We start from the raw sequence: 25527 nt of genomic DNA, 5'->3' as shown, positions 1-25527 counted from the left end.
CATGACATCGTGGCCCATTTGATGCGTCAATGACCTTGCTGGGGGGGGGGGGGCTACTTAGCACTATCATTCCACTGACACCCTTTATTCGTCTCATACAGGTGATGCCGGGTATCCACTGAAGAGATGGCTCCTTACACCAATCCGGAACCCACAGAACGAGCATGAGGAGGACTACAACCATGCCCACTCACGTACCCGTGTGGTCATTGAACAGGCATTCGGCCTACTGAAGGCTCGTTTCCGTAGCCTCAGCAGGTCTGGCGGGGCACTCATGTACAGCCATGAGAAGGTTTCTAAGATGGTCATGGCATGTGTCATGCTGCACAACATGTGCATACGTAGGAATGTGGCCATGCCCCCTGACGCTGTACTGCATGCACCTGAAGATGATGATGATGATGAGGGTGGGGATGTGGAGGCACCTCAAGGAGTCCATGAGGCACAGGATGCACGTGCAATCCGACAGAGCATCATAGATGCATGCTTCTAGCAACCACGCATGGTGCCTATTACACGGAAAGGGGACCTGTGGCACTGTGTGTGTGTAGTACAGGCACATTGTGGACTGTACGCCTATGAAGGCCTCGTACGCAAATATCAATGTCCACACATGTCATTGGATGATTATGAGATGCTGTATTGTTAATGTGATTTGATTTATACACCCTATGGACCCGCCACCCAGTGAAGCCCAACACACCCCCTCCACCCTACTACCTCCCCCCCCAACACCAGTGTCCAAATATGCATGCTGTCCGTGGTTGGACGCTATTGCAAGCCCCCTCTACGGGTATCGGGCACCCCTGCCCGTGGAGCGCAGGTTCCTGCCAGATCTGCGTTGGGGGCTGCCCTGGACGGAACTTGCCACGGATGATGTCTCTGCCTGCTCGCGTCCATGCATGTCTCTGAGGGTTTGTGAGAGCTCCGAGAGCACACGGCGCACAGCAGCGAGTTCAGCACAAACGTCTTTGGACGTCGCATGCAGTTCCCCCCTCAGGCTCTCGGTGCTTTTCTCCATTTGTGCTCTCAGGCTCTCGGTGCTTTTCTCCATTTGTGCTCTCAGGCTCTCGGTGCTTTTCTCCATTTGTGCTCTCAGGCTCTCGGTGCTTCTCTCCATTTCTCCCCTGAGGCTCTCACTACTTTTCTCTATTTGTGCCCTGAGTGTCTCGGTGGATGTTTCCATGGCTGCCCTGGAACCCCCGCATTCATTTGCATGGTCCTTGAGTAGCGTGGACACTTCCTGCTGTTGCTCGATCAGCAGGTCGAGGGACTGTTGCCTCTGCTGGGCCATGGACATTTGCGGTGGTGTGACAGGGGGGCTGCTCAACACATGTTGCCTTGGCACAGGACTTGTGGGGGTTGGCCAGTCGTCGTCTTCAGGGTGCCCCTGCGTGGTTTCGTCATGGTGTAGGGGATGGAACATGCAGGGGGATTGGGAAAGGTCATGGATGGTACCTACGTCGCCAGCACTGTTTTCCGTGTCGGAGCATGCTGGCATGACAGCTGTGTCACCTATGGTGCTGCTACCACCAGAGGCAGTGCCATCAGATACGTTCTTTGGGGGGACCTGTGGTGCTGGGGTTGTGGACTTGCTGGCTGCTGGGGTGCCTGTTGCAGTCCCCTCCAGTGTGCTGCCACTTGATTCCTGCTGCTGCCGTGTCTTGATCCTTGCACCTGAGGTGGAGGCTCTTGGGACGTTGGTCCTGGCCCTCTTTGCAGGCGTGCTGGTAGGGGTGTCCTGCAGCTCGTCGTTGGTATCGGACCCTGTGGTGGAGTAAAGAGGGGCGAGCGTTAGTTATGGGTCTGTCGGATTTGGAATGGCAACGTATCAAATGCATTGGGGTGGTACATGAGGCTGATTTGGGACTGGGCCTTGGAGGTGGTCTCATTTTCGTGTGGATTGAGGATGCATTCATTTGGCTGCCTGCAGTTAGGGGGTGCATGCTGCACATGTAGGGGTTGTTTATGGCTTCTTGATTGATTTGTTTGTTCATTCTGACTTTTAGAGGGCGCTGTCAGGGCAAAGTATGTATTGCACTATGGGGTCACATGGTACTGCACATGTTCGTGGTTTGTGGATTTCGCATTGTTTCTCTTGGCCAACCTACCTGATTCTCCGGATGTCGGCACTCCTTTCTCCATCCCTCCGACTCCCTCTATGCTCTCCATTCCTATGGTGGAGGCGCAGATTTCCTCCCAGGGGGTCAACTTGATGGGCGACTCTGAACCCCCCCCGGTAGCTGTGGCGATGTTCCTGTTCGCAGAAAGTATGCTGCGTACGCGGATCCGCAGGTCGTCCCACCGCTTGCGACATTGCTGTGGCGTGCGGGGTGTTGTCCCCACCGCACTTACGCGCTGTGCCACCAGGGCCCATATGGCCTTCTTGTTGGCAAGGGCCGTCCTGGTCATTTGACTGGAGAAGACGACGGCGGCATTTTCCTGGAGGGTCTCGGTGAGCACGGTCAGTTCCTCTCGGGAGAAGTGTACCTGCCGCTTGCGGTCACACGCTTTCTTGGCTACCTTTCCCATATTTATTTTTTTAACTGGGGTTGCTAACGGGTTGGGATGTGTGTCAGGGTCGGCTTTTTAATGGTTGTGTTGGGATTCGGATTTTATAGTTGTGCGGCGTGCTGTTTCCCGTTCCGGCCACATGCTTTTACTTCCGTTTCCGTATATTTACGGTGGCCGTAATTTGCGGTGCCCGCTCGTTACGGTGACCGCTCATTACGGTGACCGCTAAGATGGGTGGCGGTATTGCACCTGGTGCAGCGTACGGCGGCGGTAAGGGCCGTTTTGGGGTCATTTCCGCCATCGCAGCCTTTCGGATTCCGCCATGGCGTATTGCTCGTGCCCGATGGGTCGTGATTAGCCGCACTTTGCTCCTTCGTGCAATGGCGGAAACGCTATTTCCGCTGTTGCGGTCCGGTCAGTCACTTTCCGCCAGGGTCGTAATGAGGCCCAAAGCCTTTCTAAAAATACCCACTCGGGTGTTATGGAAACCTCGGAAACCCACCAACTGGCCCAATTATTGGGGGAATTTAGGGCGGAAGTACATGCCGCTCACCAAGAGACTAATGCCCTCAGGAGAGAACTGATTGTCTCAAAGGAGCGCACTGATGATCTGGCTAGGCAACTACTGCAAAACCAAGCTGGGAAAACGCCCCTACCTGGATATGGGGGAAAACCAACCCCCGTTTCATCAAGCAATCCTGTGCAAGTGGTTTTACCAGGAAACATTCCGTTAGCTCCACCCGAACTCTTTGCTGGGGACCCCAAAAGGTTCGCCGTGTTTATGAACCAATGCCGCTTGCACTTTTTATACAGACCAGGAGCCTTTCCAAATGACCAAGCCAAAGTAGCCTTTGTATTGTCATATCTTAGTGGCAGCGCAGCGGATTGGTCCATTCCGTTAGTCAACCAGGATGATCCTCTTCTCCGGGATTTTCAGGGTTTTCAAAGGAGCATGGAAAAACTATTCGCCAGACACTCACAGGGTCAAGCCCTGGACAACGAACTTTTATCCTTATGACAGGGTAATCAGGATCTGCTAACCTATATTGCAACCTTCAATAGGTTGATGGTGGAAACGGGGTGGCCGGAGGAAAAACGAATTACATTGTTTCATCGTGGACTTCGGGGAGAACTCAAAGACGTCTTGGCTTAAGTTGTGAACCCACCTCAGGATTGCACAGAATTTATAGACTTAGTGGTCCAGCTAGACCTCCGACTTCAGAACCGAAAGACTGATCGAGCTAAGTTCGAGAATCGGGTATTGGTTAAACCCAACGTTGCCCCCAAAGGAACAGATGCATCTGAACCTATGCAGATCGGGGGGGGTTAAAGGACCCTTAACTCAAAAGGAAAGAGAAAGAAGATGACAGATGCAGTTGTGTCTGTACTGTGGAACCTCAGGACATTTTCTACGGGATTGCCCTACAAAACCACCCAAGAAGGTGGTAGGAGTTGCTGATAAAAGCCACATAGAGCCTGATTCGGGAAACTACCACGCCTGACAAGCGGAGAGGTCCGCTTGCCGAGCTTAAAGAAGGACACTCAGACCTCGCATCTGATCATCCCAATGGTCCTACTTGATCCCTGGCAGCCATCACGTATGCACGCAGTAAGGGCATACATAGATAGCGGGGCCGTAGGAAACTATATGGACCACGAATTGGTGTCAAGGATGAATCTACCTCTTTGCAAAAAGACCACTTCAGATGTCATCACCACAGTTGATGGAACTGAGATTGCCTCTGGGCCTGTAACTCATTCCACTACAGAGATGACACTGTTGAGTCAAGATGGGCATCGAGAGACTATTGTGTTTGATCTAATCAAAGCCCCACAGTTCCAGATAATACTCGGGATGCCATGGTGGGAAACACATAATCCTTGTATAGAATGGCGAGAGAAGAGAATAACCTTCCCGGATTGTGCACACACCTGTTACCCGGAGAAAACTTTGAACAAAGGCCTGGCTACAGTCGTTAACCCAATCGTGCGTTACCTCAGGAATACCAAGAATTTCAGGATGTTTTTCAAAAAGAACAGGCCAATACATTACCTCCTCACAGATCATACGATTGTCAAATCGACCTCCTACCCGGTGCACAACCCCCATGCAGCAGAATCTACGCCCACACGGAACCTGAAAATCTTCACCTACAGCAATACTTGGACCAATACCTTGCTAATGGCTTTATTCGTCCTTCTAAGTCTCCTGCATCCTCAGCTTTATTCTTCGTGCCAAAAAAGGAAGGTGACCTTAGAATGTGCATAGATTACCGTACATTAAATCAGATTACGGTAAAAAACCGATACCCATTGCCTCTGATCCCCGAATTACTAGACCAAGTAAAGGATGCTTGTATCTACACTAAGTTAGATCTCCGAGGGGCATATCATCTGGTACGTGTCAAGAAAGGCGACGAATGGAAGACTGCCTTTCGCACCAAGTACGGATTATTCGAATATCAGGTGATACCCTTCGGGTTGTGCAATGCACCAGCAGCCTTCCAGTATTTTATGAACGATGTCCTTCTTGAACTCATTGACGTCTGTGTCGTTGTTTACACAGATGATATTCTAGTGTACTCCTCCTCAGAATCAGACCATGTTAAGCACGTGCGTGCAGTCCTTGAGAAACTACGCCAGCACAAGTTATATGCAAAATCAGAAAAATGTGTTTTTCATGCTACGGAAGTTGAATTTCTTGGATTTATCCTGACTCCAAAGGGAGTCCGAATGGACTCTCGAAAGGTGGACGCAATTCTCAAGTGGCCATCACCCGGTTCAGTCATAGGGGTACAAAGCATGCTCAGATTTGCTAATTTCTACCGCAGATTCATTCCGGACTTCTCCCATGTTGTACACCCCATCAAAGCACTTTTGTGAAAAAACAAACGCTTCTTGTGGACCAAAGAGGCTGAAAAGGCCTTCCAAGAGCTGAAAGCGAAATTCACATCAGCACCTGTCTTAAAGCATCCACGCCCTGAGCTTCCATACATAGTAGAAACTGATGCATCCAGTTTAGCCATGAGAGCTGTCCTGTCCCAGAAGGATCCTGAAACCGGTCAACTTCACCCAGTAGCGTTTTGGTCCAGAAAGTTCTCAGCACCTGAGTTAAACTATGCGATTACTGATAAAGAGCTATTAGCTATCAAATCCACCTTTAAAGCTTGGCGGCACTACCTTCTTGGTGCCAGGCATACCATTACCGTAATCACTGATCACCGGAACCTGCAGTATTTAAAAACAGCCAAAGCCCAATCATCGCGACAACTTCGATGGGCATTGTTCTTTGCCGAATTCGATTTCGTGATCACTTATCGACCAGGCCGCAAAAATGGCAAAGCAGATGCCTTATCCCGAATAGGGATGGGAGAAACATATGCAAACCCGGAACCGGTGCCAATAATTCCCGAGCAAAGAATTCTTGGCATAACTACTCAACAGACACTAAAAGATATTCATTCAAAAATCCAACAACTCTTCGATCCAGCAACCCTACAGGACTGGGTAAAGAAAGGCCCGGACTACTCAGTCGTCAATGACCTACCTTACTATCAAGGACGACTATTTCTACCACACAAGGAAATACAAGAACTAGTCATCTCCAATTACCATGACACCCTGATGGAAGGGCACCCAGGTATCGCAAAAACTGAAGCGAAAATTAAGAGACAGTTCTGGTGGCCCACTTGGCGAAAAGACGTAAAGTCATTTGTGATGTCTTGTGGCATTTGCGCCCAAAACAAAAGCAAGAAGAAAAAACCCGCTGGCCTTTTACAACCTTTGGATATTCCACCTACACCATGGCACACCTTGTCTTTAGACTTTATTACAGATCTACCTCCATGTAATGGATTTAACACCATCCTAGTTATTGTGGATCTTTTTTCCAAAATGGCCCACTTTATTCCTTTAAAAGGATTACCTTCCGCTTCAATTTTGGCCAAGGAGTTCCTCGAAAACATTGTTCGAATACACGGATTTCCTTCCGTATTGGTCTCTGACCGAGGCAGTCAATTCATTTCACAATTTTGGAAGAAATGTTGTCAATTGGCGCAAATCGACGTGAGGTTATCAACCAGTCACCATCCCCAGACCGATGGTCAGACGGAGAGGACCAACCAGACCCTTGAACAGTACCTACGTTGCATGCTGCACCAGACCAAAAGCAATTGGAAGGATATTTTATGGATTTCCAAATATGCATACAATAACTCAGTACATTCTGGAACCGGACAAAGCCCCTTCTATACCATATACGGACATCACCCTCGAACCTCAGAACTCGATTTGCCTCAGCACTTAGAAATGCCTGCAGTTAGTCATTTACACTCTACTATTACACAAGCCTTTAAGGAGGCAAAAGAACATTTCAAACAAGCGAAAGAGAAATATAAGAAAAATGCTGATCAATATAGAAGCGATGCTCCACGATATCAGATTGGGGATCAAGTTTGGCTGCCTACAAAACACATACCTCTAAAAGGAACTCAGACTTTTAATCCTAGGTATTTGGGACCTTACACTATTAAGGCCATTATCAACCCGGTGGCTGTCAAGTTGGACTTACCCTCTAATATGCGGATCCATCCTGTCTTTCATGTTTCACTTCTGAAACCAGTTCAACCCGGGACAAGACTTGCCAAACCACCTGACCCCATCCTAATAGATTGAGAACCTGAATTTGAGGTAAAGAATATCCTGGACTCCAAGTTGGTTAAATCAAGACTTTTTTATTTAATCGACTCGACTAGAAAGGTTACGGACCACAGGAAAGGTCATGGGAGCCTAGTGACTACGTTCATGCACCTCGGTTGGTGAAGAAATTCCATCGGAACTTCCCAGACAAACCAGGGCCAAGGGGAAGAAATACTTTAGGAGGGGCCTTGGGGGGGAGTGCTGTCATGATGCCTACCCCCGAGCATCCGGATCAAGCCCATCAGCCCCGGGAGCAGGCATCCAGACATTTACAAAAACCCCAGGAGCCCCAGCTAGGGGCTGTCTGGGTTCAGTCCTGGCGCCGTAGGCACCAGGCTCATAATAAAAATCAGTCCTGGCGCCATAGGCGCCAGGCTCATAGACATTACTTACCTCATACAGACCATGCTGCAAATAAATCCAAGCCAACGTGAGGCCTGGATGGGACTATTTTACTACAGGGACTATTTTTTACTCGGGTGTGGTCCTGGGGAACTTCTTTCCTGGGACTACTTTGGAGGCTATTTAAACCACGCCCGAACAGCAGCACATGCTTCGTTTTGTTATGCATCCAGCAGCGTGACTCTCACCGTGCCTGCAGCCAGCATCCAGTCTTCTGCCACGCCCGCGTGCCTGCAGCCAGCATCCAGTCTTCTGCCACGCCCGCCTCGAATCCGGAGCTCCTAGAATAAAGAGGAAGAAAAGGACAAGGTTAGAACACAAACTTATTTCAAATTCCTCACCTGATTCCGGATCCATTTCACATCTCCCGACCTGGAAAGTACATAAGTCCTGCACGCGTCGCTTCGCCAGCTCCAGCACGGCGCCATACTCACCAGTTCTCACAGCATCTTTCGATCCGACACTGTCTCCATCATTACTTCGCCGTACTCCGGCACCTAGGGGCACAAGAATAACAAGGTGAGCCAAGGGAATCAACAAATACCTCTTACCACCATAGACTTACCTGATTTACCACCGGCGGTATTATTCTCCATATCTTCATATGCCGCATCTGTAAAGAGGGAGAAAAACAACACGTTAACGCATGCAATAGTTACCGGAAAGCGTTGGGTAACACAGACTCTTACCTGAACGCCAGCAGCAGCTACGAGACCTTCTTCTCACAAACTCAGTTGCAACTTAAGGAAGGAAGGGGACAAGAGTGAACATCGGGCACATTGAACTCTTTGAACTTGATACTTACCAATCCCGCCTGGGACTTCAGAGTCAATGCTTACCGGAACTCTCCCAACGCCTTCAAACCAGTGAAGTAACTGGTATCTACGCGCCCCTGCAAGACACTCAGGATATAGAGCTCATCTTTCACAAACATAAGGTGAGGTTACTAAGGGGATATCGGAGGTGATTAGTGGGGGAGAGCGAGAACAGTTGGGAGGCCATCACTAAAACCCACAGGTGGCTAATCCCTGTCTCCACTTGCAGGAAAATACTTCTTCGGGTCCAGCAGACAAGACTAGGCGGGCCAGTCCAGACAGTCATCTCTGCACTACGCATCACGTTGACGGGGACCACAGCTGTCCGGGTCCGATCGACACCCCTGTGGGGTCCAGGTGAGCGTAACAATTTATGAATTCTGCATCGTCTCTGGGTGGATCAACCACCTGGGCTAAGACGTCCTTTAATTCGCCTCGTAAGCCTCGATGGAATAACATGGTTCGTTTGTTTTCACCCACCTAGCTTCGGCAACCAGTCTGTTGAAGGTAGCAATGTACGTTAATAAGTCCTGATTCCCCTGTCGGAGGGACAAGAGTTCATTGTCTACTGCTTGTTCCTGGGTATGGCGACCAAAAAGTTTTTCCATTTCTCTTTGGAACCCCCCAAAGTCATGTAATAGAGGATTGTCATGGCTTACCAACGGCACCGACCAATCTGCTGCACTACCACTCAGGTATGATAAGACAAAAACTACCCGAGCTTGGTCGTTTGGAAAAGCTCCAGGCCTACAAAGAAAATGAAGGCGGCACTGATTGATGAATGCCGCATACTTCCGTGGGTCGCCTGAGAACCTTTTTGGTGGTGCCAGGGGCACTGTTCCAGGTAACGTGATCTGTACCGCAGTGGGTTGTATGGTAGGGTTTTGCATCATTGGATTGCTTCCAGGTAGAGGCGTCTGTCCTGCATGTGGTTGCAAGTATTGCCTGCTAATCTCTTCAGTGCGTTCTTTGGTCACTATTAGGTCTCTCCCGATGGCATTCGTCTCTTGTCGGGCAGAATGAACCTCAGCACGAAGCTCTCTTAGTAATTGGGTCAATTGGTCAATTTCTAATGTCTCCATGGCGCCCAGGTGGATTTGTTATGGTAGGCTTCGCTTTCTGTTACGCTCACCTGGTATCCACAGGGACTCCACCCAGCCGGGTTACTCGCTGGTATGCTTCTCAGCTTTGCCCTGATGTGGTCTGCGGGGAAGGTTCTGCCTGAAAATACAGAAGTACTGTGTTGAAGACCGACCGACTGGGGTAAGTATCCCCCTCCACCCCCGTATGATTTCAGTCCCTCTGGCGCCCTCTCCTCACCTTGTGGTAGAATTAGGTGTGCTCTCCGTCCTGCCTTCTTTGCAGGGGCGCGTTGGCTTTCATGAGCGAGTGCGGTCCAGTTACTTCACTGACACTGGCCCGTTTGATATTGTTCAGGTAGGTTTTATTGCTGTTCTTTAGTTTTGTTGCTATCCTGCATGTCATTCTTTGTTTAAAATGTCTCTTTTTTCTCCCTTAGGTATGCAGAGCTTCAGCGCAGCGAACTGGCTTGGTTGAGCCCTGCTGGTAAATGATGGCGCATTAAGAGCGCTATGATGCAGTAAGTAAGCGCTATGCTCAGCGCTGCAAAGTCTTGCCTTTGCTAACCTGTGTTTTCCTTCCTTGTAGGTCACGGTGTTCTTCAGCGCGAGTGGAATATCCGTAGTGGTGCCAGCCGAGAGGCGACCAGCCAGGTAAGCCTTTTGAGCAGTTCGTAATTTGTAAATCTTGCTACTGCTTTCTTTAATGTTGCCTCTATCTTCCTCATTCAGGTTGTTCTGTCCGAGAGGCGTACAGATTCGGGGAAGCTGTTCTCAGTAGCTGCGAGTGTTTAAAGATGAAGACTGCAGATAAGATGCTGCTGCTAATGATGTTCATTTTTTTTCCTTGCAGGTTCTGCTTCTCCGAGGTTCGAGGGAATAGCTGGACACGTTGCAAGCTTCAAAGTAGCGCAAAGCGTGTTGTCTTGCTCGGGTGTGGTTTCAATAGCCCCAACAAAATAGTCCAGGTAAAGTAGTCCCTAGGCTACCACACCAAAAACACTAGACCGCATAGCTTGGTTCTTAGGAACCAAGCTATGTGGATGCCTCCATGTTGGCTGACAATACAATAAAGTAGTTCCCAAGCACATTGTTCTGCATGGTGCATGAGCCTGGCGCCATAGGCGCCAGGACTGGCTCATGAGGGCTTTTGAAGAGGATGCCAGGCTCTAGAGGCCCGAGTCCTGACTCCACCTGCCAATGGGTTTGCCAGAGGGAGGGTCGTGACAAATATATGCTGTTGTACCCAGCCAGATTAAAAATCATACACAAGGGCCACACTATCTTCTTTGAGACCCCTGAAGAAGCACATAAGTGGATGGATATGGAGAATTTGCCAACAGATGCAGAGGACCAAGCTGGAAGAGGAGGTGATGCATCCTAATGTTTTGTGCAGACGCCAAAATCCTACGCAGGAGAATGACCATCGGACAGCAACTGTATACAGCAGTGCCACAAAATAGTCACATCTACTAAATTTGTTTTGTACAATGCAGGAAACATAGGTGCAGTACCCAGTTGGGTGCCATTGGGAAGAAACATTTTACAAGTGGGAATAGATTGGTTAATTTAGGATACTCACGGTTACGTATCTTCCCGCTGCACTTCGACACCCGGACAAGTATCTGGAGCAGGAAGGAAAAGCAGGGATGCCTGAGCACAAGGTATTGAGGTGGGCAATTGTTGCGGGTGGGGTGGGGTGGGAAGGGATGTTGGAGTAGTTAGAGGGAAGTTAGCCTATAGAACCACACAAGGTAAATATAGTACACGCAACCAACAGGTAGAAATCGTCAATACTTCTATGTGCAATGGGGTAACTTAAAATAGCGTCCTGGAACATCAGGGGATTGAACAGTTATATCAAACGAAATAGAGTAATGTCTTACCTGAGACGCCAGAGAATTGATATCGCTCTTCTGCAGGAGACACATCTCACTAAAGAAAGGCAAAAAACCATAGCAAATAAGTGGCGGGGCACTACCTTGGGCTCATCATATTCGGCATATGCAAGAGGAGTTTTGATATGGGTCACACTTTCTGTGCCAATCAGAGCCCTCAAGACCTTTCAAGATACAGAGGGCAGGATGGTCGTAATACCTGGGCTGATTGAGCAAAGAGAAATCTGTGTCATTAACACGTACGCACCAAATCAAGACACTGCAGCTTATTTCCGGTCATTATATCCTAGGATTAGTTTATACAGGGATGGCACATTGATATGTGATGGAGACTTTAATTGCACGCTCAGCCCGGCTATGGACAGATCAGATGATAGATTCACATGCCCAGCCCCATCGGCTAAAGCACTAAATACACTGTTGCATGGATTTAAAATGGCTGATATATGGAGGACACTATATCCGCGAGACAGGGTATACTCACATTATACTGCTCCTACAGATCTCTATACGAGGTAAGACTATGTGTTCACAGCAGAAGAGACCCTGGGAGAATTTAAAGGGGCGAAATATAAAGCAGGGGTACTTTCAGACCATGCCCCATTAGTGACCATGTGGCAGTTTATGTCCCCCCGGCCTAGGATCCCGACTTGGAGGCTTAGAGGGGAATCACTTAGAGATACAGCGTTCCAAGAACACCTTGGAGACGGGGTGAAAGAATACTTTCAATATTACATGGGTTGTGTGGAAACAGCAGGCACACTATGGAAAGCCTTCAAAGTTGCGATTAGAGGGACGGCAATAGCAAAAACAAAAGGAATACAAACCACCATAAAAGGTGACGTACACAAGGCAGAGACTAAACCTGAAATTATAGAACGCTCAGGAGTTGGGTTGAAGGAGAAGGCCCAAGAGGTTGCCGCCTACGCCAGGAATGTCTAGAACACTGGAGTAGGCTAAGCAAGCTGAGCTATAGGAAATACGTTGAGAGACAGCATGCAGAAGGAGATAAGCCCGGACGCCTGCTGGCATGGCTGTACATGAGTGAAACTAAAAGGGAAATGATAAGAACAATAATGGGGGAAGATGGAGAAATGTGTAGTACACAGGAAGGTATAAATAAATGTTTTATGACTACCACAGGGAACTATATACAGAGACCTCAGAAAGTCATGTTCTGAGATAGAGGAAGCACTCTCACAAATTGATCTCCCCAAGCTGGATGCAGAAGAGGCAGAGCGTTTGGACGCCCCCATAACTATAGAAGAATTGGAACACACCATAAGGGAGTTGCTGACGGGTAAGGCCCCAGGGGCCGATGGATTACCCAGCAAATTTTACAAAGAATACATGACGGATGTTGCGCCCCCATTGCTAGCTATGCTTAACGAGGCATTGCACAAAGGTATACTGCCTGGGTCACTAAGGGAGTCAATTATTATCCCCCTATTGAAGTCCAACAAGCTGGATGCCGATTGCGGCTCGTACAGACCCCTCTAATTGCTTAACCAAGATGGTCAAATCCTCACAGCCCTAAATGCCAACAGGCTTAAGCCGGCTATATCCAAGCTTATACACTCGGACCAATCAGGGTATGTGCCGAACAGGATTATTGCAAGCAACCTTAGGAGGCTACACCACATTATAGACCATACCCAAGGTAGCACACAACAATTAGCTGGGGCCTCACTCAATGCAGTCAAGGCATTCGACTCTGTCAGATGGCCATGGTTGATGGCGGTGTTGAAAAGCTTTGGCATGGGACCCACATATATTGCATGGGTAAGATTGTTATACAACAAACCGACAGCGTGGGTCAGGACGGGCACAATCATCTTGGAGCAGTGGCGGTTAAGCAAGGGCACAAGGCAGGGCTGTCCATGGTCCCTGGTGCGCTTCAGTCTTTTTTTTTAAACCTTTCTTTATGTGACTTGACAACACACAACAACAGCGAGAGCACGCACACGGCGTGACAGAAGGGCATAATCCAACATAATGAATACAATATCAGTGCAAGGTGAGCATTTCATACAAATGATTCGGTCAGGAGCCAGGTGATTCCGCTAAGATGAGAAAAGAAAATGAAAAAAAAAACACCAAAGGGAGTTAAAGAGTCACTGCACTCGAGTTGTTGACAGGTGAGGGGGGTGCAGGAATGAAGCATTCTGTGTCCGAGTCCGAGGTCATAGAGGACATGTAGCTGTGAAATTTCCGCCAATATCCCTTGGCCTCGAGTGTGAATGTTGCATTACTCCCCAGGCTTCCTCTGTGTCAGAGGCCCAAGTAACTGCCCTGAGCCACTGCGTGTGTGTGGGTGCTCTAGGTCGGAGCCAGTGCATCAGGATGCAGTGCACAGCCAGAAGCATGCAGAGTTCGACCAGCTTTCTAGAAGCCTTCTGGGGGAAGTCGTGGAACAGGCATCGTGTTGGAGATGGGACTATTGTGTGGTCCAGTATGGCAGATAATGTGGAACAGGTCTCGGTCCAGAACTGTGCCAGATGCGAACAGGACCAGACCATATGAATGTATGAGGCCTGCTCGATGCCACACCTAGGGCAGTTGGAGGAAAGGTCGTTAAACATATAATGCAGTCTGTGCGGAGTGTGATGGTACCTGTGTAATACCTTGAATTGTATTACCTTAAAACGAGAGTTAAGGGATACCTTGTGGGTGCGTGCACACATCTGGGACCAACGTTCATCAGTCATCTCCACACCGAGATCCTCCTCCCACCTCTGCCTTAGCTTAGTGAATGAGGGGACAGCTCTGGTTTGTAGCAGGGTGTAAAGCCTGGACACCTTCCCTTTGAGGAGTCGAAGGAGCATAGCTCAGCTATTATGGGTTTGTCATGTGGGATTGTAGGGAAATTAGGATACTTAGTTTTTTTTTTTTTCGAAGAGAAGAGTACTGCAACCAAGCTGATGGTTTCCGTTTGAGGGAGAGCGGGAGGTCTGACCATTCGAGGAAATTCCCTTGCATATATACATCACGGAGTGCCAAGAAGCCTGCGTTGGCCCATCGGGATGAGATAGTGGGACGCGTGGGACCTCAGGAAGGAAGTTCCAGAGTGGAAGGTCACTGTGGAAAGGGTGGGGCATGCCTAACAGCTGCCAGAGTTTTGTAAGAGCTAGGAATGTGCTAGCAACTGGATCTGCTGAACCGGTGTCCGTCGGGGCGGGTTTGAGGATGAGGGATCAGATTTCACAGTCACTAACCGTTAGCTTCTCCAACCGAACATGGGGGGGGGTCTGCAGTGTTAAACCAGTGGGATGCGAATTGGGATTGTGCAACCACCCAGTACCTGAGAAAGTCTGGGGCGCCTAAGCCTCCGCATTCCATAGGGGTGGTTAATGTTGTTAGTTTGAGTCAGACTGCCCCGGAGTGCCACAGAAAGGTGTTGATTGCGTGGCGCAGTGTCCGGAAGAAATCATCTTCCGGCCATAGGGGAAGATTAATGAAACGATAAAGGAGCTGGGGCAAAACAACCATTTTAAGTATTCCTATTCGGCCTGCTAAGGAGATAGGGAGTCTGGCCCAGTTCGCAGTTTTAGTGGCTAGGTTTGCGAGATAATTTATGTCATTGTCTTCGCGCAGCATTTCAGCGTGTCGGGAGATCACCACCCCAAGGTAGGTGAACCTGGACTGGGACCATGTAAACCCCATTAGGTCAGAGGGGGGCTGCGTACAGCCTGTAAGCGGGAACAGGACGGATTTAGAGCATTTCACCCTCAAACCGGACATCTGACCAAAACGGACCACATCCTCCAGGATTGGGGCAAGGTTAGTATCTGGGGAACGGATATAGAGGAGGGCATCGTGCGCATATAGGGACACTATGTCTGATTGGCCCACCGTTCGCAAGCCTCTGTGAGCGTGCGACTTCTGCATCATATCTGCAAATGGTTCCATGGCTATGGCAAATATTAGCGGGGAGAAGGGGCAGCCCTGCTGCGTTCCTCTGGCTATCTGGAAGGAGAGGAGCACCTGTCCTCTTTGCGGACTCTAGCCGATGGGTTTGTATAGAGTAGTTTAACCCAGGATCGGAAGTTGGGGCCAAATTTGCATTTCTATAGGACTCGCCACAGGTATTCCCAAGATACAGAATCGAATGCTTTCTGCATATCGAGGGTGGCCGCCACTGCCTGCACTTTTGGGCCAATCCTGCTGATCACATTAAATAGGCGTCGCAGGTTGAGGGAGGTGGAGCGGCCCGGAACAAACCCCGCTTGATCCGGATGGATGATGTGGGGGACAATAGGGGCCAGGCGCATGGCTAATAATTTAGCATAGATTTTGACATTACAATTAATTAGTGAAAGGGGCCGGTATGAGCCGCATTGGGTAAGGGGCTTGCCGGGTTTAAGTAGGACCGTTATCATTGCCTCCCAGAGGGGGGGAGGGAGTATGCCCTCTTCACAAGCCTCCTCCCATAGGGCCAATAGGTGTGGGACCAGAAGGGATTTAAAACGTTTATAGAGCTCGATGGGAAGGCCATCTGGACCAGGAGCTTTGCCAGATTCCAGCGAGTCTATGGCCTCGGAAAGTTCTTCGGGGGTGAACGGCCTCTCAAGGGAAATGCTGGTGTCAGTGGAGAGGACAGAAAGAGGGAGGTTGTCCAAGTAGGAGTCAATCTCTGCCATCTGGAAAATATCCGCCCTTGAGTACAGGGAACTATAGAATGTAAGGAATTCTGAGTTAATGTCCTGTGGTGATATGGCCAGTGTTCCATCGGGTCTCTCTATCGCCGGTATGTTGGGGGCTCCGAATTCTCGACGTATTAGCCTGGCCAGCATTGGGCCTGGTCGCTCTCCCTCACCATATTTCCTTACCCGATGGAGGCCGTCTAGAAATCTAACCTCACGCTCAGCTAGCTCACGGAACGCATCCAGTTCTGAACCCAACCACGCTAAAGTCTCTGGGGATTGATCCTGGGCATACTGGGCCTCGAGGGTGGCCAAGGTCGACTCGGTTCTCCTGATATCCATGCAGATCTCTTTCAGGATACCACTTCCCTTAGAGATGGCTATACCCCTGATGTATGCCTTAAAGGATTCCCAAAGGGTGGCTTGTGAGGACACAGAGTTAGTATTAATTTCAAAGAATTCCTCAATGGAGGATTCAAGTTCGGAGCTAAAGACTGGATCGAGTAGGGAGTAAGGGCTCATTTTCCACTGCCTGGTTCTGTCATAGTCTGGGCCCCAATTCAAGGAGATAACTACTGGTGAGTGATCAGAGAGTGTTCGAGGGAGAATTGACAGGTGGGAGAGGGACCTAATCAGTATGTCCGATATGAGCCACCTGTCGATCCTGGAATGCGAATCGTGCACTGAGGATTAGTAGGAGTATGTGCGCGAGTCGGGGTACATGACCCGCCATGCGTCCACAATTGAGAAGCGGGGGAGCGTTGTCAAAATGGAGTGGGCCGCTCTGGAGATGTCACGACTCTCGTCCAAACCCCCCTCTGGCAAACCCATTGGCCAGGTGGAGTCAGGACACGGGCCTCTAGAGCCTGGCATCCTCTTCCAAAACCCTCTTGGGGCCACTCCTGGTGCCTATGGCGCCAGGTTCAGACACCATGAAAAACATGTGCTTGGGAACTACTTAATGTGTTGTCATCCAACATGGAGGCATCCACATAGCTTGGTTCCAAGGAACCAAGCTATGCGGTCTGGTGTTTCGGGTGTGGTAGCCTAGGGACTACTTTACCTGGACTATTTTGTTGGGGCTATTTAAAACACACCCGAGCAAGACAACACGCTTTGCGTTGCTTGCAACGTGACGCTCACCGTGACCAGCTATTCCCTCGAACCTCGGAGAAGCAGAACCTGCAAGGAGACAAAAGGAACATCATTAGCAGCAGCATCTTACCTGCAGTCTTCATCTTTAGCCACTCGCAGCTACTGAGAACAGCTTCCTCGAATCTGCACGCCTCCCGGACAGAACGACCTGAAAGAGGAAGATAGAGGCAACAGTAAAGAAAGCAGTAGAGACATTTGCAAATTACGAACTGCTCAAAAGGCTTACCTGGCTGGTCGCCTCTCGGCTGGCACCACTCCGGACATTCCACTTGCCCCGAAGAACACTGCGACCTACAAGGAAGGAAAAACATAGGTTAGCAAAGGCAAGACTTTGCAGCACTGCGCATAGCGTTTACTTACCACATCATAGCGCTCTTAATGCACCATCATTTACCAGTGGGGCTCAACCAAGCCAGTTCGCCGCGCTGAAGCTCTGCATACCTAAGGGAGAAAAAAGAGACATTTTAAACAAAGAAAGACATGCAGGATAGCAACAAAACTAAAGAACAGCAATAAGACATACTTGAACAATATCAAACGGGCGGGCGTCAGTGAAGTAACTGGACCGTGCACGCCCTTGAAAGACAACGCGCCCCTGCAAAGAAGGCAGGATGGACAGCACGCCTAACTCTACCACAACATGAGGAGAGGGCGCCAGAGGGACTGAAATCATACGGGGGTGGAGGGAGGATACTTACCCCAGTCGGTCAGTCTTGAACACAGTCCTCCTGTATTTTCAGGCAGAACCTTCCCCGCAGACCACATTAGGGCAAAGCTGAGAAGCATACCAGCGAGTAACCCGGCTGGGTGGCGTCCCTGTGGATACCAGGTGAGTGTAACAGAACGCGAAGCCTACCATAACAAATCCACCTGGGCGCCATGGAGACATCAGAAATGGACCAATTGGCGCTCTGAAACACTTGTGAACGAGCGCGATAGAAATAAAATATCATTCAATCAATCAATCAATTACTAGGAGAGCTTCATGCTGAGGTTCATTCTGCCCGACAAGAGACGAATGCCCTCCGGAGAGATCTAATAGTGACCAAAGAATGCACTGCAGAGATTAGCAGGCAATACTTGCAATCACAGGCAGGACAGACGCCTCTACCTGGAAGCAATTCAACGATGCAAAACCCCGCCATACCATCCACTACCTCCACTCCGGTACAGATCACGCTACCTGGAACAGTTCCCCTGGCACCACCAGAAACGTTCTCAGGCAACCCACGGAAGTATGCAGCATTCATCAATCAGTGTCACCTTCATTTTCTTTGTAGGCCTGGAGCATTTCCAAACGACCAAGCTCGGGTAGCTTTTGTCTTATCATACCTGACTGGTAGTGCAGCAGATTGGTCGGTGCCGTTAGTGACCCATGATGATCCTCTATTACATGACTTTGGGGGGTTCCAGAGAGAAATGGAAAAACTTTTTGCTCGCCATACCCAGGAACAAGCAGTAGACAATGAACTCTTGTCCCTCTGACAGGGGAATCAGGACTTGTTAACGTACATTGCTACCTTCAACAGACTAGTTGCCGCAGCTAGGTGGCCAGAAAACAAAAGAACCACGTTATTCCATCAAGGCTTACGAGGCGAATTAAAGGACGTCTTAGCCCGGGTGGTTGATCCACCCAGAGACTGTGCTGAATTCATAAATCTGGTCGTGCAGCTAGACCACCGGTTGCAGGACCGAAAAGTAGACCGGTCTAAGACGGACCATCGGACCGTGTATGTTCGACCAAGGGAAAACACACCCTGTGTACCTGAAAATGCTGTAGAACCCATGCAGATTGGAGGGATACGGCCTCCATTAACAAAACAAGAGCGGGACAAAAGAAGACAACAACAACTTTGTTTTTATTGTGGGAAACCAGGACATTTCCTGAAGGACTGTCCAGTAAAACCCCCAAGAAGAACCGTCGGGCCACAGAGAAGGATGAAGCTAAGGAATCGGAAAACTATCAAGCTCGACAAACGTAGAGGACAGTTTGTCGAGTGAGAAGAAAGAGTTGCTGACCTCACACTTTGCAATACCAGTGATCTTAATTAACCACCAAAAGTCGTCAAGAATGCATGCCGTTGAAGCATACATTGATAGCGGAGCAGTTGGAAATTATATTGATCAAGAACTGGCAGCGGAGATGGGGCTTCCTTTGTGTTCTAAGCCAACTATGGACAGGGTAACCACCGTGGATGGGACAGAAATCGCTTCCGGACCAGTAACCCAGTGCACAGCCAGGGTAACCTTGCTCTGCCAGGATGGACATCAGGAGTCTATTTCATTTGATCTCATCAGGGCACCTCAGTTCAGGCTAATACTAGGGATGCCATGGTTGGTTGCTCACAACCCTTTGATAGACTGGCGGGCACGAAAATTAACCTTCCCCGGTGACTGCTCCCCTGCCTGCTATTACCAAGAGGAGAAACCCGACGTCTGTTTCCCCATGACTCCCGGAGCGACAGCATCAACCCTGGGAGCAACTAATACCTTGCCAAGTGAATACCATGATTTTCAGGATGTTTTCCGAAAGGACCAAGCCAATACATTGCCGCCGCACAGGCCCTATGATTGTCAGATCGACCTTGTTCCTGGTGCACAAATCCCTTGCAGCAGGATCTAGGCTCTCACAGAACCGGAAAACCTTCATTTGAAATCCTACTTAGACCAGTACCTTGCAAACAGATTTATCCGTCCTTCGAAGTCCCCCGCAGCCAGTCCTTTGTTTTTCGTACCGAAAAAGGAAGGAGACTTGAGAACCTGTATTGACTACCGTGCATTGAACCAGATCACCGTGAAGAACCGCTACCCCTTGCCACTTATCCCTGAGATCCTAGACCAAGTTAAAGATGCCCAGATTTATACCAAATTGGACCTTCGAGGAGCGTACCACCTGGTCCGAGTCAGAAAAGGAGATGAATGGAAAACCGCCTTCCGTACTAAGTACGGCTTGTTTGAATATCAAGTCATGTCCTTCAGGTTATGCAACGCACCTGCGGCATTCCAATATTTCATGAATGACGTCTTAAGGGAGTTAATTGATGTGTGCGCCTTAGTGTACATAGACGCCATCTTAGTATACTCAGCCTCGAAACAAGATCATGTCAGGCACGTTCGTTCAGTCCTCACCAAGCTCTGTCAACATCGCTTGTTTGCAAAGCTTGAAAAATGCTTTTTTCACATCACTGAAGTAGAGTTTCTTGGTTTTATTCTTACTCCAGGAGGCATCAGAATGGATGTGCACAAGGTAGATGCCATTCTGAAATGGCCTTCCCCGACCTCTCTGAAAGGGGTACAAAGCATGCTGGGATTTGCGAACTTCTACCGCCGGTTCATCCGAGACTTCTCTCAGGTTGTGCACCCAATCACAGTACTATTACGAAAAAACAATAAAAAGTTTGCTTGGACCGAAGAAGCAGAAGAAGCCTTTCAGGAACTTAAACAAAGGTTTACCTCCGCTCCAATCCTGCGACATCCTCGTCCAAACCTCCCTTATGTCGTTGAAACTGAGGCGTCCAGTCTCGCAATGGGGGCTGTCCTTTCACAGAGAGACCCGGAAACTGGCCAGCTACATCCTGTGGCCTTCTGGTCAAAAGAGTTCTCACCTCCAGAGATTAATTATGCTATCACGGACAAGGAACTCCTGGCTATCAAATCCGCCTTTAAAGCCTGGAGGCACTACCTTCTGGGAGCCAGACACACCATTACAGTCATCACAGACCACCGAAACCTGCAATATCTCAAAACAGCCGAGGCCCAGTCATCGCGCCAATTACGGTGGGCCCTTTTCTTCGCCGAATATGATTATGTAATCACATTTCGACCAGGAGTCAGAAACGGAAAGGCGGATGCCTTATCTCGCATGGGCATAGATGAAATAGTATATATAACTCCAGACCCAGTACCTATTATACCTGAAGACAAACCCTTGAGTATCATGACAGCCTTAACACAAGCAGAACTACGAAAAGAAATCCAATGGACAATGAATGCTGATGCCTTCCTCGCATGGCAAATTCAAGGAGAACAATATACCATTAAGGACCATCTACCCTTTTTTAGGGATCGCCTATATGTACCCAAGAAGGAATTACAACAGCATATTATTTCAAACTATCACAATTCACTGATTGAAGGGCATCCTGGGATCACCAAAACCCTAGCTAAGGTGAAAGAGAACCTTTGGTGGCCTACCTGGCGTAAGGACATCATTCAGTATATTCAGTCCTGCGGTGTCTGCGCACAAAATAAATCACAGAAACAAAAACCATCTGGTCTCCTACAACCATTGAACATTCCTCCAGTTCCATGGCACACTCTTTCCTTTGACTTCATCACTGATCTACCTCCAAGCCAAAGGTTCAACACCATCCTTGTAGTTGTGGACTTATTCTCGAAGATGGCCCATTTTATTCCTCTCAAAGGCCTCCCAGACGCAGCCACTTTAGCAAAAGTGTTCCTGGAGGGCGTGGTTAAGCTACATGGCTTCCTTTCGGTTCTGGTCTCTGATCGAGGCAGCCAGTTTGTTTCAAACTTCTGGAAAAAATGTTGTGCAATGGCGCAGATCGAAGTTCGCTATCTACCAGTCACCATCCCCAAACGGACGGCCAAAGCGAGAGAACCAATCAGACACTCGTGCAATATTTACGGTGAATGCTGCACCACGAACAAAGGAATTGGAAAGGCCTATTATGGATAGCCGAATATGCATATAACAATTATTTGCATTCAAGCACGGGACAAACGCCCTTATATACCCTTTATGGCAAACATCCACGTACCTCTGAACTAGACCTTCCAGCCAGCTTGGAAATGCCAACAGTAAAGAATCTACACACACCGTTACTCAGGCTTTCAAAAGGGCAAAGGAACACCTTATTCATGCCAAAGAAAAACAAAAGAGATTTGCCGACCAACACCGGAAAAAGACCCCTGATTATCAAATAGGAGACAAAGTTTGGTTAGCCGCTAAATTCGTACCCATCAAGGGAACACGGACCTTTCATCCCAGATTCTTAGGACCCTATACCATTAAGGCAATTATCAACCCAGTAGACGTGAAACTGGATTTACCACCTAATCTACAAATCCACCCAGTATTTCATGTGTCCCTCCTGAAACCAATGCAACCCGGCACACGGATTGGGACACCACCTAAGCCCATACTTGTTGACGGAGAACCAGAATTCGAAGTCAAAGATATCTTGGGCTCTAACTACTCTAGGACCAAGCTATATTATCTCGTCGATTGGAAAGGATTTGGACCACAAGATAGATCCTGGGAGCCCAGTGAGCATATCCAAGCACCACGTCTAATCAGTAAATTCCATCGAAACTTCCCAACCAAACCTGGGCCAGACAGAAGGAACACTATAGGAGGGGCCTTAGGGGGGAGTGCTGTCACGACCCTCTCCCAAAACCCCCTCTGGCAAACCCATTGGCCAGGTGGAGTCAGGACGCGGGCCTCTAGAGCCTGGCATCCTCTTCCAAAATCCTCTTGGGGCCACTCCTGGCGCCTATGGCGCCAGGCTCATACACCATGAAAAACATGTCCTTGGGAACTACTTAATGTGTTGTCAGCCAACATGGAGGCATCCACATAGCTTGGTTCCAAGGAACCAACCTATGCGGTCTAGTGTTTTGGGTGTGGTAGCCTAGGGACTACTTTACCTGGACTATTTTGTTGGGGATATTTAAACCACACCCGAGCAAGACAACACGCTTCGCGTTGCTTGCAACGTGACGCTCACCGTGACCAGCTATTCCCTCGAACCTCGGAGAAGCAGAACCTGCAAGGAGACAAAAGGAACATCATTAGCAGCAGCATCTTACCTGCAGTCTTCATCTTTAGCCACTCGCAGCTACTGAGAACAGCTTCCTCGAATCTGCACGCCTCCCGGACAGAACGACCTGAAAGAGGAAGATAGAGGCAACAGTAAAGAAAGCAGTAGAGACATTTGCAAATTACGAACTGCTCAAAAGGCTTACCTGGCTGGTCGCCTCTCGGCTGGCACCACTCCAGACATTCCACTCGCGCTGATGAACACCGCGACCTACAAGGAAGGAAAAACACAGGTTAGCAAAGGCAAGACTTTGCAGCGCTGCGCATAGCGCTTACTTACCGCATCATAGCGCTCTTAATGCGCCATCATTTACCAGTGGGGCTCAACCAAGTCAGTTCGCCGTGCTGAAGCTCTGCAGGGAGAAAAAAGAGACATTTTAAACAAAGAAAGGCATGCAGGATAGCAACAAAACTAAAGAACAGCAATAAGACCTACCTGAACAATATCAAACGGGCCGGCGTCAGTGAAGTAACTGGACCGCGCACGCCCATGAAAGACAACGCGCCCCTGCGAAGAAGGCAGGACAGAGAGCACGCCTAACTCTACCACAAGGTGAGGAGAGGGCGCCAGAGGGACTGAAATCATACAGGGGTGGAGGGAGGATACTTACCCCAGTCGGTCAGTCTTGAACACAGTCCTCCTGTATTTTCAGGCAGAACCTTCCCCACAGACCACATCAGGGCAAAGCTGAGAAGCATACCAGACTGAAACCCGGTTGGGTGGCGTCCCTGTGGATAACAGGTGAGCGTAACAGGAGACCTGGCGGGGTCTGAGACCGATCTATCGAGGTTGACGTCTAATATAGTATTGAAATCTCCTCCCCATATGATAGGAACCAGAGGGAACCCTTCCAACATAGAGGCCATATGTAGGTACAAATCAGGATCATCGCTATCCGAACCATAGATGTTTAATATGGCCACCTCTTGATTTTGTAGGGTGCCTAAGGTTTGTACATATCTCCCCTGTGGGTCTACCCGAGAGTGCCCGCATTCAAACTTCAGGCTTCTGTGTATCAGAGTCAGCACACCACGGCTCTGGGTGGAATAATTGGTGTAGTACCTCTGAGGCCCCCACAGTTTAGCAGATTTTTCACATTGTTCAGAGCGGCCATGTGTCTCCTCCAAACATAGGATTTTACCACCATGGCGTTCAGTATGAAGCTGTATCTGTTGCATCTTTTTATGGTTACCCAGACCTCTTACATTCCAGCTCATGAACGTTAGGTTGCTATCTGACATTTGTATGGAGATATTGGTTGAAATCCAAACTATAAAGGGATGGTGGCCGATGCTGACCTGTTTGAGGTGGAACCATCGCCCCACCAGTATGACTGCAACCTGATATTGCGGCATGTGTGGTGTCCCTCGTGGTTGTCAAGCCTTTTTTAACATAACTCCCCATCCCCCCACCCCTCACCCACATCCCTTCTCCAAACAGAGTTATGATAATCCAGCATAACCATAACAACAACCAGATCAACAACATCATCATCTGGGGGCCTGAGAGCTGGCCTGGTGGTACTACTCCGGACTGGGGAAGTCAAGGATATTATTATTTCTAAACAAAGTTAACCCGTGTGACCAATGAGGAACATGTGAATTGAGGATCCGCAGAGCAATATAGAAAACAAGGCAAACTGCAATTTCATTCTTGTGGGACACGGCTGCCACCATGTGCGCAGCATAATATGGCCCCACTTCCAGGAAGGGGCTTAATTGGTCATAACAGAGCAAAACAGTGCCACCGCAACGGTGGGGTTCAGCCAAGGAAATGCTCATCAATTAATTTTGAAGCCTCCTCCGGAATCGTGAAGAAGAAAGTTTGATTTGAGTGTTCAACCCTCAGTTTCATGGGGAATAACATGGAGTATTTGACCCCTAAGTCCCAGAGCCTCTTTTTCACTGCCATGAAGGTTTTGCGCTCCTGCTGCACCGCTACTGAAAAATCAGGATAGAGATGGATTCTTGCCGCCCCAACAAGAAGCTCCCCCTTGGCCCTGGCCGCCCTCAGGAGGGCATTGTGGTCCCGAAAGTTTAAGATTCTTGCTATGATGGGGCGTGGAGGGGCGCCTGGTCTGGGCTTCGCAGTTAAGGAGCGATGGGCTCTCTCCACCGCGAATTGCGGAGATAGTTTTGGTGAGTCCAGGAGTGTTAGAAGAATGCGCTCCGCAAAGTCTTCCATGGGCTCTTTGATATTGTCCTCGGGTACTCCAACTATGCGTAGATTATTATGGGCCTCATTACGAGGTTGGCGGTAAGTACCGGTCATTACCGGCATGGAGCAACTACCGTGTCCGTGCTGGTAATAGACCGCTAAAAGCGGCCTATTATGACTTCGCGGGCACGAGCTTTGCGCCATGCTGGTAATGACCCCACCGCCATGCCGCAAAAGGGCGTAAAACCTCCCCTACCGGCATAGCACAAAGCGCAAATAGCTCCACCGCCATTCAAGCCATCGGCATTAGCGGTGTCCACTAT

This window comes from Ambystoma mexicanum, chromosome 10 (assembly GCF_040938575.1).
Source record: "Ambystoma mexicanum isolate Mex_15411 chromosome 10, UKY_AmexF1_1, whole genome shotgun sequence".
Classification (NCBI taxonomy): Eukaryota; Metazoa; Chordata; class Amphibia; order Caudata; family Ambystomatidae; genus Ambystoma; species Ambystoma mexicanum.
The sequence above is the reverse complement of the archived record's forward strand: the minus strand, read 5'-3'. Positions refer to the sequence as shown.